Here is a 17,084-nt window from a genome sequence, read left to right on the forward strand (position 1 = left end):
ATAAATGAATAAACAGCGACCAATCTGATCCACTGGATCAATATAGGGTCGACAGTGACATATTAAGCCGATCGAGTATCGGCCATTGTGTGACTGACCTACATTACCGTCAGTTTCTACGTCAATATCATTCTAATATTTAGTGCCTCCACTATTCATTCACTCAGGGCCAGAGACTGACTCATTTTGTGGTGCCACAGCAGTCCTTGGCTTCTTGTTACCATATTTAAAAATTATTTGAATGAGTGACAGGATCTTAAATTTAAGAACTACAGAGCACCGGTGGGGGGTTTGGTCCTGAGTACTGTCAGATGCCGCGAGTTGAAATATTCTATCAGGAAGAGATGGAGTTGGCTCGGACATCCCTGTCGTATAATCATCTTATATTTTTATCTCTACTATGCTCATCTTTCAAACCCATGCCTTTTTCAGTGATTATTTTTCAGCAGGGCATTTACAGTCATCATATATTTCTACTGTGTACACAGATTTAAGAGAAAGATGCATAATGAACAATGAGTGTGTGGGTGAACATTCAGAGGACTCAAGACTCACACACACACACACACACACGCGCGCGTGCGCGCGCGCACACACACACACGCACACTGGTCCTAAGAGCCGAGCCAGCAAACACAGACCTCAGATGCACAACAGAGATGAGAAGAAAGAAAAAGGGAATATAGTTCTCAAGTAAAGTCAAGAAGAGAAGAGAAGAGAAGAGAAGAGAAGAGAAGAGAAGAGAAGAGAAGAGAAGAGAAAGGGAATTGATGAGGAGTGAAAGTACAGCAAAACATTAAAAGGGGCAGAAGTTGGGTTGAGCATCACGTGTCTGCCACCTGTACAAAGCGACCTGTGGTGAGCTCCCCTGTTTCTTGCATGGATAGAGATTGGTTGATCTCTGTAATTGTATGCAGAGCCCACACCTGGTGGCTGCTACATTTGCTTAATTGATTATTAACCGCAGTGGCGGCAGGGTGTCCATCCTGGTTGGTCCTAGTTTTGGTTCTTGTGCTATAAGTGATTGTGGCAATATTGTTTACGTTTAGATATTTAATAATGACTAAAGGGCAACTTTGGTGCTGCACTGGTTTTTATGCTCATTTCTGTTTTGTTTTTTTTGTTATCTAGATTGAAATATATAATTTTATCTTGCTGTGGTGATCCACCTCTCTCGATGGCTGTGGAGGAAACACTTAAGACAGCCTTTTTTTGTGTGTGGGCTTGTCTGCCTGGCCATCTTTCTATCTTATCCACTTCTCTCCCTGCCCATCTGTCTGCCTGCTCACTGAGTCCACCATGCTACTTCCCGCCCTGATAAAGCCTGTACTGCAGTAGTAAAAGAATGATGGGAGAGGAGATGCTTGCAGAGGCTATGGAGAGCTTCTGTCAGCTGCACCGTCACTCATGTCATTTAGGATTTATGGCTGACGTGTTGAGTGTGCATGTATACAGTATGTTTTGTACTGCTGTTATGCTGTGCATACTCGTGTGTGTATGTGTGTGTGTGTGTGCTTATGCTCCATGATGTGTGGTGAGTAATGAGCAGACAGATGGTGCACACTCCAGGGTTCGGTGGTGTAGACATGCCAACACAGGAGATTCAGGCAAGGATGGAGACATGGCATGGGTGTGTTTGTTTATCGCATATATATGTGTGCACCAGCATGAGTGTGTGTAGAAAAACAACAACCTCACATCTAGACTGTACATTTGTATGTGTAAAGACACTTGTTTGTCACCTCAGGAACAGTGCCTGAAGGTTTTGGCGTTTGCACAAGCATGGGCTATACAGGCTGTAGCTTCGCCACATGTTCTGTAAATAAATATAGGCCACTTGAATGTGCACATGCACATATTGTACAGTACATGCAGTTATGTTTCTCTGAGCGCCACTGGTGTTGGTTATATCATTTCTAAACCTGTCAGAATCGCTGTGGCTTAAGGAAAAATGTGCTTTATTAATGAGTGCACTGAGGCATCGGAACACATTTTGTTGTTGTTGCTTTTTTTCTTGAGAGATCAGGGTGATTTTTAGTTTCATTTATTCTGCAGTGCTGTAGGCTACAAGGATGAGGTGCGTTGTGTTTCGATTGAACTCAGCAACTGAAGTCATAAGACCTGCTGACAGACAACGCTGAACAAGCCTCATGCAGCAACACACATGAAAGGGACAGCTGTCGTGTCCTGGCGTCTGACTATTGTAATATAAGAACATGCACTCTCTCTCTCTCTCTCTCTCTCTCTCTCTCCCCCCCCCCCCCCCCCCCCCCACACACACACACACACACACACATCGATACACAGTCACACAAACACACACACACACACATGCTCCCTCTCTTCTGTGCCTTGACAGTGTTTTGTCGTGACTCTGCAGGGCAGTCGGTGCCAGGAAGCAGAGTGGCACCTCCCTGCTGTCGTGCCCCCTGTCTGGCCTGGCAAGCGCCCCGTTTCACCTCCTAAATGCAAAGAGATCTGAAAGATGTTACAGGAAAGAGCCAGAGATGTATATTCTGCCTGTTATGAGAGCCTCCCAGCATTTTCTTTCCTTTGTTTGTGCTATCAGATGTTTTTTTTCTTTTTTCGGCCCCCCTTCCCTGTATCACTCTAGTCTTTACTGTTTTTTCATATCTGCTCTATTGTTACACCCTATGCTGCTGTCAAAATGTTTTTTGTTGTGTTTGTTGTTCCCTATATCTGCCATCTCATCCCCTCTTCCTCCTCTTTCTCCCACTGGCTCACCTTTCAGCAATCTATGCTGCTATATATTTTCAGACTATCTTAAAGCAGCTCTTTTATGCTTCACTTCACCAAAACACCTTTTTTTCTGACTCCTAAAGTGAACCTTTCCGCATTTTCTTCCAGGGGCGAACTGCGTGTTTTTCTTCCGGACTGATAGCTCATGGCGAGGAGCACCCTCCGTATGAGTAATATGAATAGCTAGAGGGCGGAAAAGCATGGCAGACAGGACTGACAGAGAGAAAGAAGTTAAGAGGCAGAGACTGGCTTTTACATTATTCACAGCTTACATATGTACTCAAGAGGAGAATAATTGATACTGTTAAGAGCAAAGGATGCAGGAATGTCTTCAACATGAAATATGCACACGCAGATTGTGCACATTCATCTTGTATGATAATATCCCCCAATGTACATGTGTGCATCTCTCTTCTTGTTTATCGGCTGTTTACAGTGTTGCTGAATAGTGTAAGTAAAAAGCCTCATTAAAGCAATTTTTCTTTTTGGACAGTTCCCAGGGACAACAGATAGAACTTAGCTTTTTGTTGTATCTGGTGCAAAACATAATTGTACACTGTCTGTATGACAAATACATGAGTGAAATCATTGGACACCTAAGTGTAAAAACCTGTACTACCTCATCATGTCCTGTGGGGGAAGGGCCCACTCAGCAGTAAAGCTGTGGCTCCAGTATTGGTGGTAATTGGTTTCAGAGGGAAGGTTCAGCCATTCTATTGTTCAGCAATAAAGAAATTATTGTTGCAATTTGCCAATGTTTTACCTGCTCTTCAGTCACATGTCTGTTACGGTGTCTGAAGGGGTCGCACACCACCAGAAGTCAGCTAAATTGCTTTTTCAACGTTTCACTCTCTAACAGACTGTAGCAGGGAAAGTAGTAGATTAAGTTTTTAAACGGTGAAAAGAAGGATGACTTTAGCAGAAGTTTATATTATAGGAGGCAAGTATAGGAAAATTGCGTGATGTTTTGTGGTGACAGGATTTTGTGCAACATCAGCAGTTTCTTAGGGTTGTGAGTTTTATGACTAATCCAGCCTCGCACTCCCACACTGGTGTTGTCATCTGCTGTGGTTGATTAAGCCTACAGTCAGGTTGGTGGATGGTGCTGTGTTGTGAAATAGAAAATGTCACTGAACTCTGTGTTTATGTACCGCTGTTTGGACTGTAATTACGAGCAGCTGAATTGGAAAGAATCGATTCAGCTGATTGAAAAGGACTTGTTGTTTATTCGTGGTTTCACTTGTTAAAGGGGAATTATGGTATTTTTAAACCTGGGCCCAATGGTTACATATATTGCTGTATAAATTATTCACACTTACTAACTGTTTAGGAATGGGTCCTGTTGATCACCTCAGCCGGCAGCCGCGACACAGCTGCAGTGGCTGCGATGACAACATTACATCGATTTTTTTGTCAAATAGTGAGATTTTCTTTTTGTGAACAGAAGCCCAAGTCGTGCTTAAGGAAAAGTCTCTCTCTGAAATCGAGCAAGAAGTAAGGAGTTTACCTAGAAGAACTGCCAGCAAGAATTTATTTCGAAAGCCATGGCTCAATATTTAGCTGATTTCATCAATCAAGATTAGGCAACAAGTCATCTTCTGAGATGTCAGAGCGAGACTTCTCCCTGAGAGGGACTTATGTTTTTTTGTTACATGGTCTAACTCTGTAGGGATCATTTCCGTAATGCTGTCAGACACTTAGAACAATAACCTCAGCTTGTCAGTAGCAAAAACGAGCACTTTTAGTGGATCTGACTTTGACAGTCAGAGTTGCCCCAAAGGATTACATTGCAGCCATTGCAACTGTGTTGCGACTACCACCTGAGGTGAACCAATATCCAAAATTGTATTTTTTCATACAGCCCAGGTTTAAACTGCAGTAATACAGTAATGGTAGCTAATTTGGACTCTTTTTTTCAATTAATTTACTCATTAGATGCAGTCATAGCACAGCAAACAGTGGGGGTAGTAATCGCTTACCCTATCACTGCATCAAAGACAGGACTGGAGAGTGACGGAAATGTCAGTCAAGCCTAATTGGTCACACAATGCTGAGAAAAGGTCTAAAATGGCAATATGAGTGATAAGCTTGTGTGAGTGGAGTGTGTATGGGATTGAAAAAAGTTACAATGCCAAAATACAGTAAATGAAAATGAATGGGATGGAAAATGAAAAAGAAACTTGAGGAGGTTGGCAGCTTTATGTGGCTGGGTTGCTGGTTCGATCCCTGGTAGAAGTGTTCTTGAGCAAGACACTGTTTGATATAAAAGTGCTACATAAATACAGACCATGTTCAGTTTGTAGACTACATGGTCCCCTTTATTAGTGCTACCGCTGCTGACATCCTTCGGATATCGATTCTTTCTTCATCTCAGTAATTCATCTCCCCTTTCACCTCATTTTCCCTGCTGCCTCTCTCTCTTAGTACTTTCCATCACAGTCTCTTTGATACATTGTTCAATAAAAGCGGATATGTAATCTTCCAAATCAAATGTCCAGCTGTGAGGATTGTTGGGGATAAAACCAGCTCACTAGCTGGGTAAACATCTGCAGATGTTTGGGGCAGCAGCTGGTAGCCAGTTTCCTGGCTGTGGCCCTGTTAACTTTTTTTGATTTCGTTCCATTCGAGCAGATTAGTCGATCCACAGTGAGCACCTCGGCGCAGTTGTGTGTCTGTGAGTGACAGCATGAGAGGGAAAGTGAGGGGGAGAGGGAGAGAGAGGGAGAGAGAGAGAGAGAGAGAGAGAGAGAGACAGCAGTCTGCACAGTTGTGAGGCTGAGCGACTGCTTGTGGGGTATGCAAGAACCTCACAGCTGGTTGCCCTTTGCTGTGTGTGTGTGAGCAAGGTGCTGAGTGAGCTGGTGTGTGTGTGTGTGTCTCTCGCATAGGAGAGTAAGCCAGCAGCAGCAGCAGCAGCAGTAGTACAGTGGAGCGTGTTCAGTGTCTGGATGTTTGCGCTGCCTCTCTCAGCTGCGGGACGAAGCCTCACTGTAGGTATACACACCACACACACACACACAAAGCAGCACACATATGTACACAATGCTGTTTGTCTGGCTCTCTACTGTTTCTCTTTTTGTAGGCTACTCATGTCTGCAGGCTGATGTGTTTCTGCTTCTTCTGCATGTTGTTGTATTGAGTGTCAAGGCAAAGAGCGGCTGTTTGTGAGCGCTCTTTTCCTCCAAGTGTATTCCATTCTGGAGGATTTGAGACAATTGAGTGAGGTGATGAAGGGATTAAAACGTGCCGTAAACCCGCAACATATTTCCATCACTTGAGCACGTTCACACATTTGCATGCGGAACAGATTTTCATACAGTATTTTCATAAAACCTGAGTACCTGCTTTGTTTACGTGGTGATTTGCACTCAGTGCTGTCAATAGAAGGAGCTGGGCATCTTTAATCTATTTGCAGGTGTTATTGTGTGTGTTTGTGTGTGTGTGGCGGGGGATCAGTGGAGGTGCAGTGGGTGTGTCGTGTCCAGTTTCCAATAGTGTGGAACCTGATCTTGCTGCTAGTATGACATGACATGGGACTGTTGCTGGGACTCCAGGAAGACAGGGAGAAAACAAGAGAGAGAGAGAGAGAGATGTACAGAAAGAAAACACAGGGATATAAAACGTGAGTGTGAGAAAGATAGATGAAGATTTAGAAATGTAAGAATTGATGCACAGCTGAAGTCAGATATCGTCCCCCTTGTGCTTCCGTCTTGACCAGATAGCGGGTTTAGAAAAGAAGCAGAATAGATTGAAACATTTGTGGGAGAGCTTTCCCCTGGCTGAGGACAGAAGGATTATGTGCTGCCCCCCCCCGCCCCTCCTCATCCCACCCACGACACATGTCCCTGGTCCACACCCTTTGACTGTCTCCCCAGCCGCAGTCTTGCTCCCTTAATTCCTATCTCAAGGACTGGACGCTGAACGTGCTCTGAATGAGAGCAAAATAGGCAAGACGGGGGATAGGAAAGAAAGAGATGCGGAGGAAAATGATAACAAGCAAAAGGGAAGATTTAGGCAAGGTAACAGAGAAGACATGGAAGAGGAGAGAAAGAGAAGACTACAGCAAGTGAACTAGAGCTAAGAGCTAAGCTTGACCAGGGTGAAGTGGAGTGGTCTGCTGAGAAGATGAGTGACTCTCCACTGATGTACCTTGCATCAGACAATCGCTGCAGGGTGTCTTCAGACACTCTAGGATTGTTTGGGTACAATTCAAGACCAGCTCATAGAAAAAAATAATTTGAGAAAACCTAGTCATTTTCACATCACTCCTCAAAATGTCTCTCATCTCTAAAGAATCAAATATTTCGACTACCTTCTGAGAAATGAGGGCGAGAAAAGTGCCAACTTGAGCCAGAATTCCTGAAAGGCAGTTCTTGTTAGTGCTCGCATTGCAGTGCAGTACATGCATAATGCAAAGTATGATCTTCTCCTGGGACAGACTAATGTGTTTTTAGAAGTAAGTGCAGCATATGTATAATGTTGTGTCTCTGAGGTTTGACTGAATCATTCATTTTGTTATGGGAGTTGTATGTATTGTATTGTGCTTATGTTAGGGCTGCAAGATATTGGAAAAAAACTGACAATGTGCAAACTGCAATATTTTTAAAGAAGGAGCTTCACCCGCTTCACATGGAGCTGACGGGCTGATGCTCTAGGAGTAGGGCATATAGTATGAGGAAACTTAGGAACCTTCGGAACGTTAGTCATTTAATAGACTTTGTTGACTTAATCCGTGTGCTCCAGTAAAATCAGGACTGTATTCCTGATTTTTTTTTCCTGATACCATTGCAATAATATTCTTTTCAACAATATATATTGTGATATGAAAAAAATACATGAATTATAAAATGATAGATCCATCAAGCCACAAAACAATAAAGCACAAAGAAACAGACATAAACCATCACTGCAACACCAAATAGACGACAACTCAGATCAATATTGTGGGTGTGAGTGTATGCCTCGTCCCAGAGATCAATCCACTTGATAAATAGTCTGTTTTATTTCCCCACAACCCCAAAACAGTTAATTACCATAAAAAGAAAGACAACTCAAAATTCTGCTTCTGGCTTAACAGCAGATCCAAGATCAGCTCCACTCCACTTTTAAATGTTGCTCTTTGCCGTGCCGTGACTTTTTCTTGCAATATTCGCAATATGACGGTAATATTATCAGCCCTCCCTAAAACAGGTTCAAAACAGGAGATTCATAATGGCCCTAAATAAACTGTATCACCACAGGGGCACAATGTGATGATTATGTTTCCGTCCTCCCCTGCCTGCTGCGCTCTGTCGGTGCTTGAAGTGCTTCATTTGTGTGACACTATGAAACAGTGTCCAAGAATCCACATGGGACTCGCCATCAGCTTTATCTTTACTTGATATTGCACATCCTGTGATAACAGAAATGAACCAAGTACACATAAAAGCCAACAACAGAAGATATACGCCGATCAGCCACCACATTAAAACCACCTATTTGATATTGTGCCGATTCTCCTTGTGCAACCAAAACAGCTTGTCAAGGCATGGTCATAAGTCCTCTGGGGGTGTCCTATTGTTTCTGGCACAATGGTAGTTTATCCTTTGGGTCCTGTATGTTGGGGGATGGGACCTCCATGAATTGGACTTGTTCTAGTACATCCCCACAGTTGCTCAATCAGATTGGGATCTGGGGAATTTGAAGGCCCAGTCAACTCTTTGGACTCCTTGTTGTGTTCCTGTGTTCCTGTGAATCTGTTTTCTGAGCAGTTTTTGTGGTGTGTAAGGATTATCCTGCTGGGGGCACTGCCATTGGGTCCATTTGGGAGTTGCCATCACCATGAGAAGGGTGTACTTTGTCCACAACTGTGTTTGGATAGGTGGTGTGTGTCAACTGGCATCAACATGAATGCCAGGACCTGAGGTTTCCCAACAGAACATTGCAAAACATTGAGAGAGAACGTTGACGGTTAGGAAGGAAAGGTGACTGGAGGGGTGTTTAAGGTTTGCGGTGATCGAGATTATGATAAAGGAGCTGAATTAGGAAGATTATCTTCTGTTGCTCTACATTATAAATACTCATTACATACAGGCTCCTCTTAGTGTAGATTGGAGTTTTTAGTATCAGCATCCTCACAGTGTGGAGTATGTCTTGGAGTCTTTCATTCATTTAATAATAGTGAAAAACTCAGCTGGAAACAAACTATGTGTATAACCAACCAATTTAGGCAGCTAGATTACAACATTCATCAGCCACTTATGCTGTTTTGGCTCCCAAATTGAGTTTCAGAATTTTATAAGAACTTCCAAACTGTGACTGATTGCCTGTCAGTGTGCCGAGTGCAGTTCAGGAACAGCCAAAGCATTTGCAGCGTTTGGCTGGTGTAAGTGCCCCAGCAGGGGAGACCTGGAGAGGAAGAGGCTTTCTCTTCAGTGATGTGATAGATTACCTGCAGTTGCACACTTTAGTTGGTTGGTTGCCTGATTTCGTGGTAGCCCATGGTGAAAACAGGTAGCATGCTTCACAGGCTCCTTTAATGCCAGACATTTAAGATAGCAGATTGCTTAGAAGATGCTCTTTTCTAAGTGTTAATAATACTGATCATTGTCACGATCTGTATTATCTTGGGGGGTAAAGAATAGCTGCAACCTCCTTCCTCTTTATGCAACAGAGATACATGGGGGATTCTTATGTAAGAGGATATTGCTCAGCAGCGCCTTGGCACCTAGGTTATTCATGCACTTTTCATATGGGGCCAAAAAACCTGCTGCATTTCACCGCTGAAACTTGCTCAATGGACTGCACAGTCCGATCTGATTAAGAATGTCTCCCAGTCCTGTGCAGTGTTTGTATGAATCAGTTTGATTTACTCCGTTTCTCTGCTTTACCCACTGCTGTTCCGCCTTTCCCAATTTCTGTTTCTTTTCATCTCCTCGCTTCACATCCATCATGTTCTCACTGCAGTGATACCATCTACTCCTACATTTCTCCTAACCTCTCAGTCATAGCATTTTTTAGCAAATGTAGTGGTGTACAAGGTACACACTCTTGTCATTCCGCCAGTTGGATTGTTTGCAGGTGAGGGGGTGGTAACACACTCTTTGATCAGATCTTCACGACATTGATTTAATGTAGTGAAAATCACGATGTATTGAAATGGGTGTTCAATTTTCAGGCATTGCAGACCTGCAGCATCATTCTTTGTCACAATCAAATGTGACGTGCTTATAGGTCCATCAGTCCACAAAGAAATATTTCCTGTAAATCCTCAGTAGCCAAATAGACGCCCAGAGTGATGCCAGTCCAGCTAGTCAGTGTTCCTAACCTTTTACAAAACAGTTGGTGCTGGATCACATACAAAAGGTGTAGCTCCAAGCACTATTCATCATCCTTCAACTGCAGCTCCCACTGATTCTTTTATACAGCATGCTATTGCTTCTCAAGAATTACCCCTACAGTATATGGAGGATTCACATCACCCTTTTTGTTTATGAATATGGATTTAAAAATGTAACTAAAATATAAAAAAGTGCTGCATTTATGCAGTGTACAGAGTAGTATCTAAACAGATGCTGTTGAGACCAGATCTATACTCCAGCATCACGACTCAGACGGTGAGGGAAGGTGTGCTTCTCATTCGGAGTCAGTACTGATGAGAGGCCGTGCCTTGTCACACAGTCAATCTCATAGCACATGGCAGCCTACAACCTCCACAGTCCAGAAGGAACTCCACACTGGAAGGAAAAGGGGAAAAGCCTTCCAATAAAGTCAGAACTGAGAAAAATGATGGACAGCGTCTCTCTTCTGTCTCATCAGTATGTGTGTTTGGGATATGGTGGAGCATAAGACAAGACGAAAAATGTTAATACATCTCCTGGCTCTGCAGGCTTTTTTCAGTATAGTGGGAGTTTAGATTATTCACAGGGGAACTGTAACACACAGGAGTGCATAAAATGAGATTATAATAGCCTTTTTATTTTCAAACATCTTTGAGTATACATTTTGAAAACTATCTCACAAGAATATGAGGCAGTAGTGGTAGTAAATGTAAGGAGTTGTGGAAAAATCATTGTTAAATGTTAGGCATGCTGGCACTGGTGCTTCTTCACACAACATGAAGTGTACAGTATATATCAGAGTAACGGTTCATTTTCTGTGAAGGTTTCAAGCTATTTATAATCTTCAGTATGCAATAAGTGGCCCATAAACAGGTGTTATTAATCATATTCAGCAGATGAGGCATAACAGGGTGAATCACAGGGGCATCCACATATACGACATAAGCGTGATTCAAGCATGATGAAAAAAACAGACCTGTTTTTTAATCTAAGGGAGGACCTGTTGGTAATAATTTACAGTATGTTATGGAGACATATTTATATTCAGATGGTAAAGCACAGGTTCGTTTTCATCGAAACATGCATTGGAGTTCATTCCAGTAAATTAGTCCAGGCAAATGAATTCTCATTATTCTAAGTGGTTTTCATTTTGTGATTAATGTCTTCCTGTTGCATGTCCAGTTAGGGGCTTGTTAAACTATGGCCCTGGTATTAGTCCATATTACAACTAAATGTATAGATCAGCATCATCATGAAAAATATGTGTGTTGCTGCGGTCACGAGGATAATACGAAAATCGATTCAGTGCTGAGTGGTCTGACTCTTAACTTTTGACATGCATTTTCTTGTATGCATAATTAAAGATACAATTAGAGATACAATTAGAGCAATTAATGAGGGACAGCATTCAACATTTCAAGATTAGAATTAATAATGCATTAGCAACGATGTTTACAAGGATGTTGTTAAGAGGTTGTTTACACCTGGAATTAACATGCATCTTGGGAGACAACTGGGCTGTTGGTTCACACCTGGCATTAAAATGAGTCTCCACATGGGTCTCAAGTGACCACTCAAGTGATCAGATCTCACTTCTCACTTTACTCATTATCAGATCATAACAATCGTTGTAAAAACGACAGGGCCTCACATATTATTGCACAGTAACACATCATTATCAGGTGTACAAACAACTTTATAACTTCATTCACTGATTTTCTGAAACTGGATCATATTTCATGGAGAAAATACTACTTACTACTAAAGTAAACTAAACTGGTGCTAACTGGTGCTAACCGTAGCTGTTTGTTAACTAAGATCAGTTAGCTGTGCCGCTAGCACTCATAGTTTGCTTTATTAAAGCTAACAGTGCAAAGCTCGCAACACATTGAGTTCTGAATTGCACCTATACTTTGAGGGTAATGTAAAATAACGACACGGAGGCTCCGCTGTGTGTGAAGCAGACCAGTCGACTTCCTATCTCGCTAACTTTTCCTATACAGCATGTTTGCAGACTCCCTTTTCTTACCTTACACAATAAGAGTCCTGGACATACCTGTATACATTGTGTAAATGCTAATCAATAGATCTGAAATTCCGTTTGACCATTTCACCATCAGGCCACTCATTAAAGTATACAACATGTTAGATAAAGTTGGATATATTGCAGTTCATTTTCAGTTAGATTTATTTGTACCACAAAGCCCTGCCAAGTAATAAAGCACTTTAATTAAAGATTTGTTTGATTGAAAGTGACAGAAGGTCCTGTAACCTGATGATGTTTTAAAGAAAATGTAAGTTTTTTAAAAGTCAAGGTTTTAATCATGAACATCAATGTACGACTGAATTTTTCCATTAAGGAAAAGTGAAAGAAAAATGTGTGCACGCTGTCAATTATAGTTAGAAAGAAAATCGTAATTGGGCAAAATCTGAATCTGCAGGTAGGACAAGTTATTTTCAAAGGAATCCAGAAAGTGTTGCTGTTCTGTGGATGCTTAGAAAATGTGAAGCGTTGTGGTGGGTGGAAGATGATGATGCCTCGAAAAAAGCGCATCAGCAATCTTTTTGGGTTTTGTTCTGTTCTGCCTAAAGTTGCTGAGCAAGCAAATGGAGGCCTGGATCAACATGTTCCTGGTGGATATGCTCGGCTCTGTTAGAAGCTGCACTGTTTGTCTGTTTGTAAGGCATGTCAGCGTGATCTCAGACTGGCATTGACTCGCTTCGGGTCGGTTGACAGGTTGGGTTGGCAGCAGGGCGGCCAGCTTGTCTGTCTGCGATGTCAGCAACACTCGACGCTCCCAGCTCAGTTTGTTGCCGCACCGAATTCAGTGGTGATAGGCAAACGGGAAAAACCTGCGAATGCTCTGCAGTTTGTCAATATGCTTGTCGTGTGAGAGATCTTTCCTGTTTTCCGATCTCATTTTTGTGTACAAAAAGGCTTAATGTCTCTCTGTTCTTATGTCTGTCTATCTACCTGTCGTCAACTTCCCCCCTCCACAACTCCTACTCTCTAATGTCCTCACCTTTCATGCTGTCAAAACCTCTCTGTCTAGTTCTCCACATACATCTTTACAACTTTCTGCTCCTCCCCGTTCATGAATGCACACCTCATATTTCTCCCTGACTTTTCCTTTCTCTCTTAAATGTTATCTACCTTTACTGGCTCACTTTGCACCCCCCCTCCCCTTGCTCTTGTTTCACCTCCTCCCACCACCTCCGCCTCTGTATTTCTCTGTCAGCGGAAGATCTTTCCTTTTCATTATTTATGGAGAGTGGCTGTCAGATGCAGCAGATAAGAGTACCTGATTCTCTCGCACTAACCTGTACTGAATTTCAGGCAAAATCATGTTTCATATGTTCTGAAAGCAACTGTTACCTCTCAGCAGAATGTATCACAGACAGATGTTGCTGTACGTGCGAGATGTGGTATTGACACATTTAGCACTTTGTGTTGATGTGTTGAAAATGTCATTTTCTGTTTGTAGATGCTCCCCGAGAGGTACAACGAGCCATCTTTACAGTAACACAGTTAGATGTTGATGTGTAAGCTATGACAGGTCAAGATTGATGGGGTTAATTGGTGCTCGAGTCGTGCTGTCAATGACAGGGAAGTGTGAAATTCTAATGTGAATCGGGCTGCTGGTTATCACATCTGTGATCAACACAAAAGGATCCCTTATCCAGCTCGTAACTTCAAGGATAACTGAGTGTTCGCTTGCACTTCAGGTCATAAATGTCTTTACCCGCCATCATTAACTTGCAAGTGCCTGATCTGTACTGTGCACATGCAACTCTCAACAGAGATGAGAGAGGAGTGAGATGTCTCACTCCTTAGCTCCTTCCATCAACAGCGGCAGACAAAAAAAAGATGTGTTTATTTCTTTTTTAGTATTCGCCGATCAGGCAAGGGAGTTGCTAGATTTACCAGCCAGACACGGCATTTCACTTGTCAGGCAGTCCTTTTTGTCGAGCCCTGAGGAAAAAGGGCTCCTCTATTTCTGCCACACAAGAAAACTAGGTCCATATAATCAAAAAACCTAGGTGCTGTAACTAAACCTCAGAAGCTGTCACGCTCATGTTGCCTGAGCTGACAGATGTGACAGGATGTGAGCAAAAAATGTAATCTCCCAGGACATTAAAAACCATAAAAATTTCTTTGATTGAGGTAGCTTATGAGTCATTAAGCTCAGTTTCAGCAAACAAAACAAAACACCCCAGAAACAAAAATTAAACATTGTCTGCCAGGCTGCAAGCTGCTCAAGTGTAAGGAAGCAAGAGCTTACCATAGACTGTGTGAGGTAGTAGTCAAACATACACACACACACACACACACACACACACACACACACACACACACACACACACACACACACACACACACACACACACACACACACACACACAGTACAACTTAATCTTGCTTACCATGGGATTTACCATGAAAGAAGCTCTCCCCTCTCCTGGTCTCCTCCTGTATATGACACAGTGTTTATCTGTTGACTACCAGTTTCACCATAAACCAAAGTGGGCCAGCCAGGCAGCTCAGCCCTGACATCTGGTGTAACTGGATTGGTCTTGATACAGCTGGCAGGAAGAATGGAAACTGGGTTATTATCACGGGTACGGAGGTCAGAGCTATAGATTACAGTCACACTCAGAGGGCATCTGCGGTAACATTAAGGGTGACCACCATGATGAGTGGTGTGATGATAATCTCTCAGCTGTTAGAAAGAGCAGTGTGTGGAGTCGTTATGAGGCGCTGCTCCTTTGTGGTGAGTGTGGTGACTAAGTGTGGTCCTTGAAGAGCAACTGTACAAAAGAGATGATGTTTTCACTTCCTACTGTTTCATCTCTTGTTCTCTGTTCATCGTTATTTCTCTCTTAGACTCCACTGTCTCTTCCCCTCTCTCTGCTCTATCCAGGCTTTTTTGACAGGAGCAGGCTCTGAAGTGTAACCACGATGTTCCCTCATTCACCATAGCATTGCTGTGAAGTACAGTAAAGGGAACATATTACATAATGGTACATACACACATTTACTGCATACTTATGTTCACTGGGTGGATAATTTTAATGAATTCAGACAAGTCTTCAGCCTTGTTAATCCTTAATGGTTTCCTCTCTCCTGTCCCTGTTAAGCTCTTTCTTTGAGCGTAAAACTGCAAATGTAGCACAAAACAACATAATATTAGGCTACTTGTGCTTTATTTCACGTTATTATGATCACAATGACTTTAGGGACTGTATTGTGCATGATCCCATTCTATATCTCTTTTTTTCACAATTTCACTTATTGTAGCATTTAGTTAAACATGTTATTAGAGTTGCAGCATTGTGTTTTAAGGTAATGAGCAACTCCATGTTTTCTCAACCAGCAGTAAGCTCAACGTTGTCCCTGGGGCATGGAAAGCTCTGGGGATGTCCTAATGTGCTCTGACAGGAATGTATGCAGCATTCCTGCTGTGCTGTCCGGGATGTCAAAGGAGACGGCTAGGGAACGCAAGTCAGCTCAGAGACTTCTGTCCTCAGTTGATCCTCTGTCTCCTTGTTTTTGTGCCCAAACACTAATGCATGTGCACCGACAGGCTCCACATACAGTACACATTTAGGTCCTTTCAGTATGGACCAAAACTGCCTCTGACCACAGACTGATGAGAGACCGTACTGTGAGTGTTGTCCATCACATCAAGATGTGTCACTGCAGGATATGATTGCCCATCTTTGTTAAAAATAACTTTTTTAAAAATGTATTTTCACTTTGTTCTTACTGTTTAGTCACTCAAAGCTATCTACAGTAATTCTCCTTTTCTCATTATTTATTGTGCTCGACACAATGGGCCTTGCATCTGCCAGATTAATGCCTGCTGCTTGTTCTTAAAAAAAGAGAGATTAATGTTTGGCAGTTTAATGACAAGCACAGAAGAGCTATTATTTAATGACGAGCCCTTTGGGTGCTCATTCATCTCTTAGGAAGTAGTTCTTCTGTATCACTGAGATATGAGGAGCCATCGATTGTGGTCATGGATGGATGCATGTAATGAATGGAGGGTAATCCTCTGGAAGACAATAACCTGATAATTGTTCAACTGCAAGTCAATGGAGGGATTGGTTGTCTTCAGGTGGTACCCAACTTGTAGTGTTTCAACACTCTCCAGGTGGTGGGCTGCTCATGGGCTCCTGGCTTCCAGCTTCCCTCCTCTTGCCTACTCCACTACTTTCTGCTCCTCCTACTTATTTCTTGCTCCTTTCTTCCAGGCTGTCTGGAAAGCCAAGTGATTGAGGGCTGGTACTTCAAGGAGGTCCTCTCATGGGCCTCTTTACATCTCTCCTCCCATGGCACTTTTAAGCTCAAGCAGAATGATTTTCTGGTCTTTGGATGTAGAGTTGTGCACACTATCCTTGGGAACTGCAGTCTGCTTCCCAGGTTGACCCCCATCTTCTAGGAGCTGGCAGTTTGCACTGGGCTTTGGTTTCTCTTTGTTTATAAAAGGCCTGGCTCTCGCCCCGATGAAGTAGGGTGATAGCCTTCTTCAAGTTGTGCCATCTAGCCTCTTCTTGCATCTCTCATGCTCTAGTGTGTCAAGAGACGGAAGCACATTATAATTGCTGTGGTGCCACCAATATTGTTTTTGATTGTGTTGCCGATGATGTCTCGCAGCTTCAGAGAACTCACTGCCTGCTCTATGGCTGGGTTGGCTGCCCACTTGTGCCCAGATCTTGATGTGACACCTTGCTTCACCAGGTCCTTGACGGAGTCTCTTAGTCTTTACAAGACTCAGCATTTTGCCACCTTGAATCCCTCCACGACTGAAGACAGGGAGAGCTGTAGTTGCCCGATTCGGATGAAGATCTGCAGGTGAATAGGGGGATTGGTTTTGCCGAGTCAGAGTTTTTAGTTTTTAATCTAAGTTAAAGACATCTGCGTTGCTCAAATTATATGCAACCTGTACTAAAACCTGAACATGCTGACAGTATTGTATTAAAAGCATCAGTTACAGCAGTGGA

The 17,084-nt window shown here is 42.7% G+C and overlaps 1 protein-coding gene across 1 annotated transcript in view; it reads left to right on the forward strand.

The window, feature by feature from the left end:
• The window catches only part of mctp1a (multiple C2 domains, transmembrane 1a), a 152,079-nt gene that overhangs the window by 23,107 nt on the left and 111,888 nt on the right, over nucleotides 1-17,084 (forward strand). The window lies entirely within an intron of this gene.

Source organism: Pagrus major, chromosome 5 (assembly GCF_040436345.1).
Source record: "Pagrus major chromosome 5, Pma_NU_1.0".
NCBI lineage: Eukaryota > Metazoa > Chordata > Actinopteri > Spariformes > Sparidae > Pagrus > Pagrus major.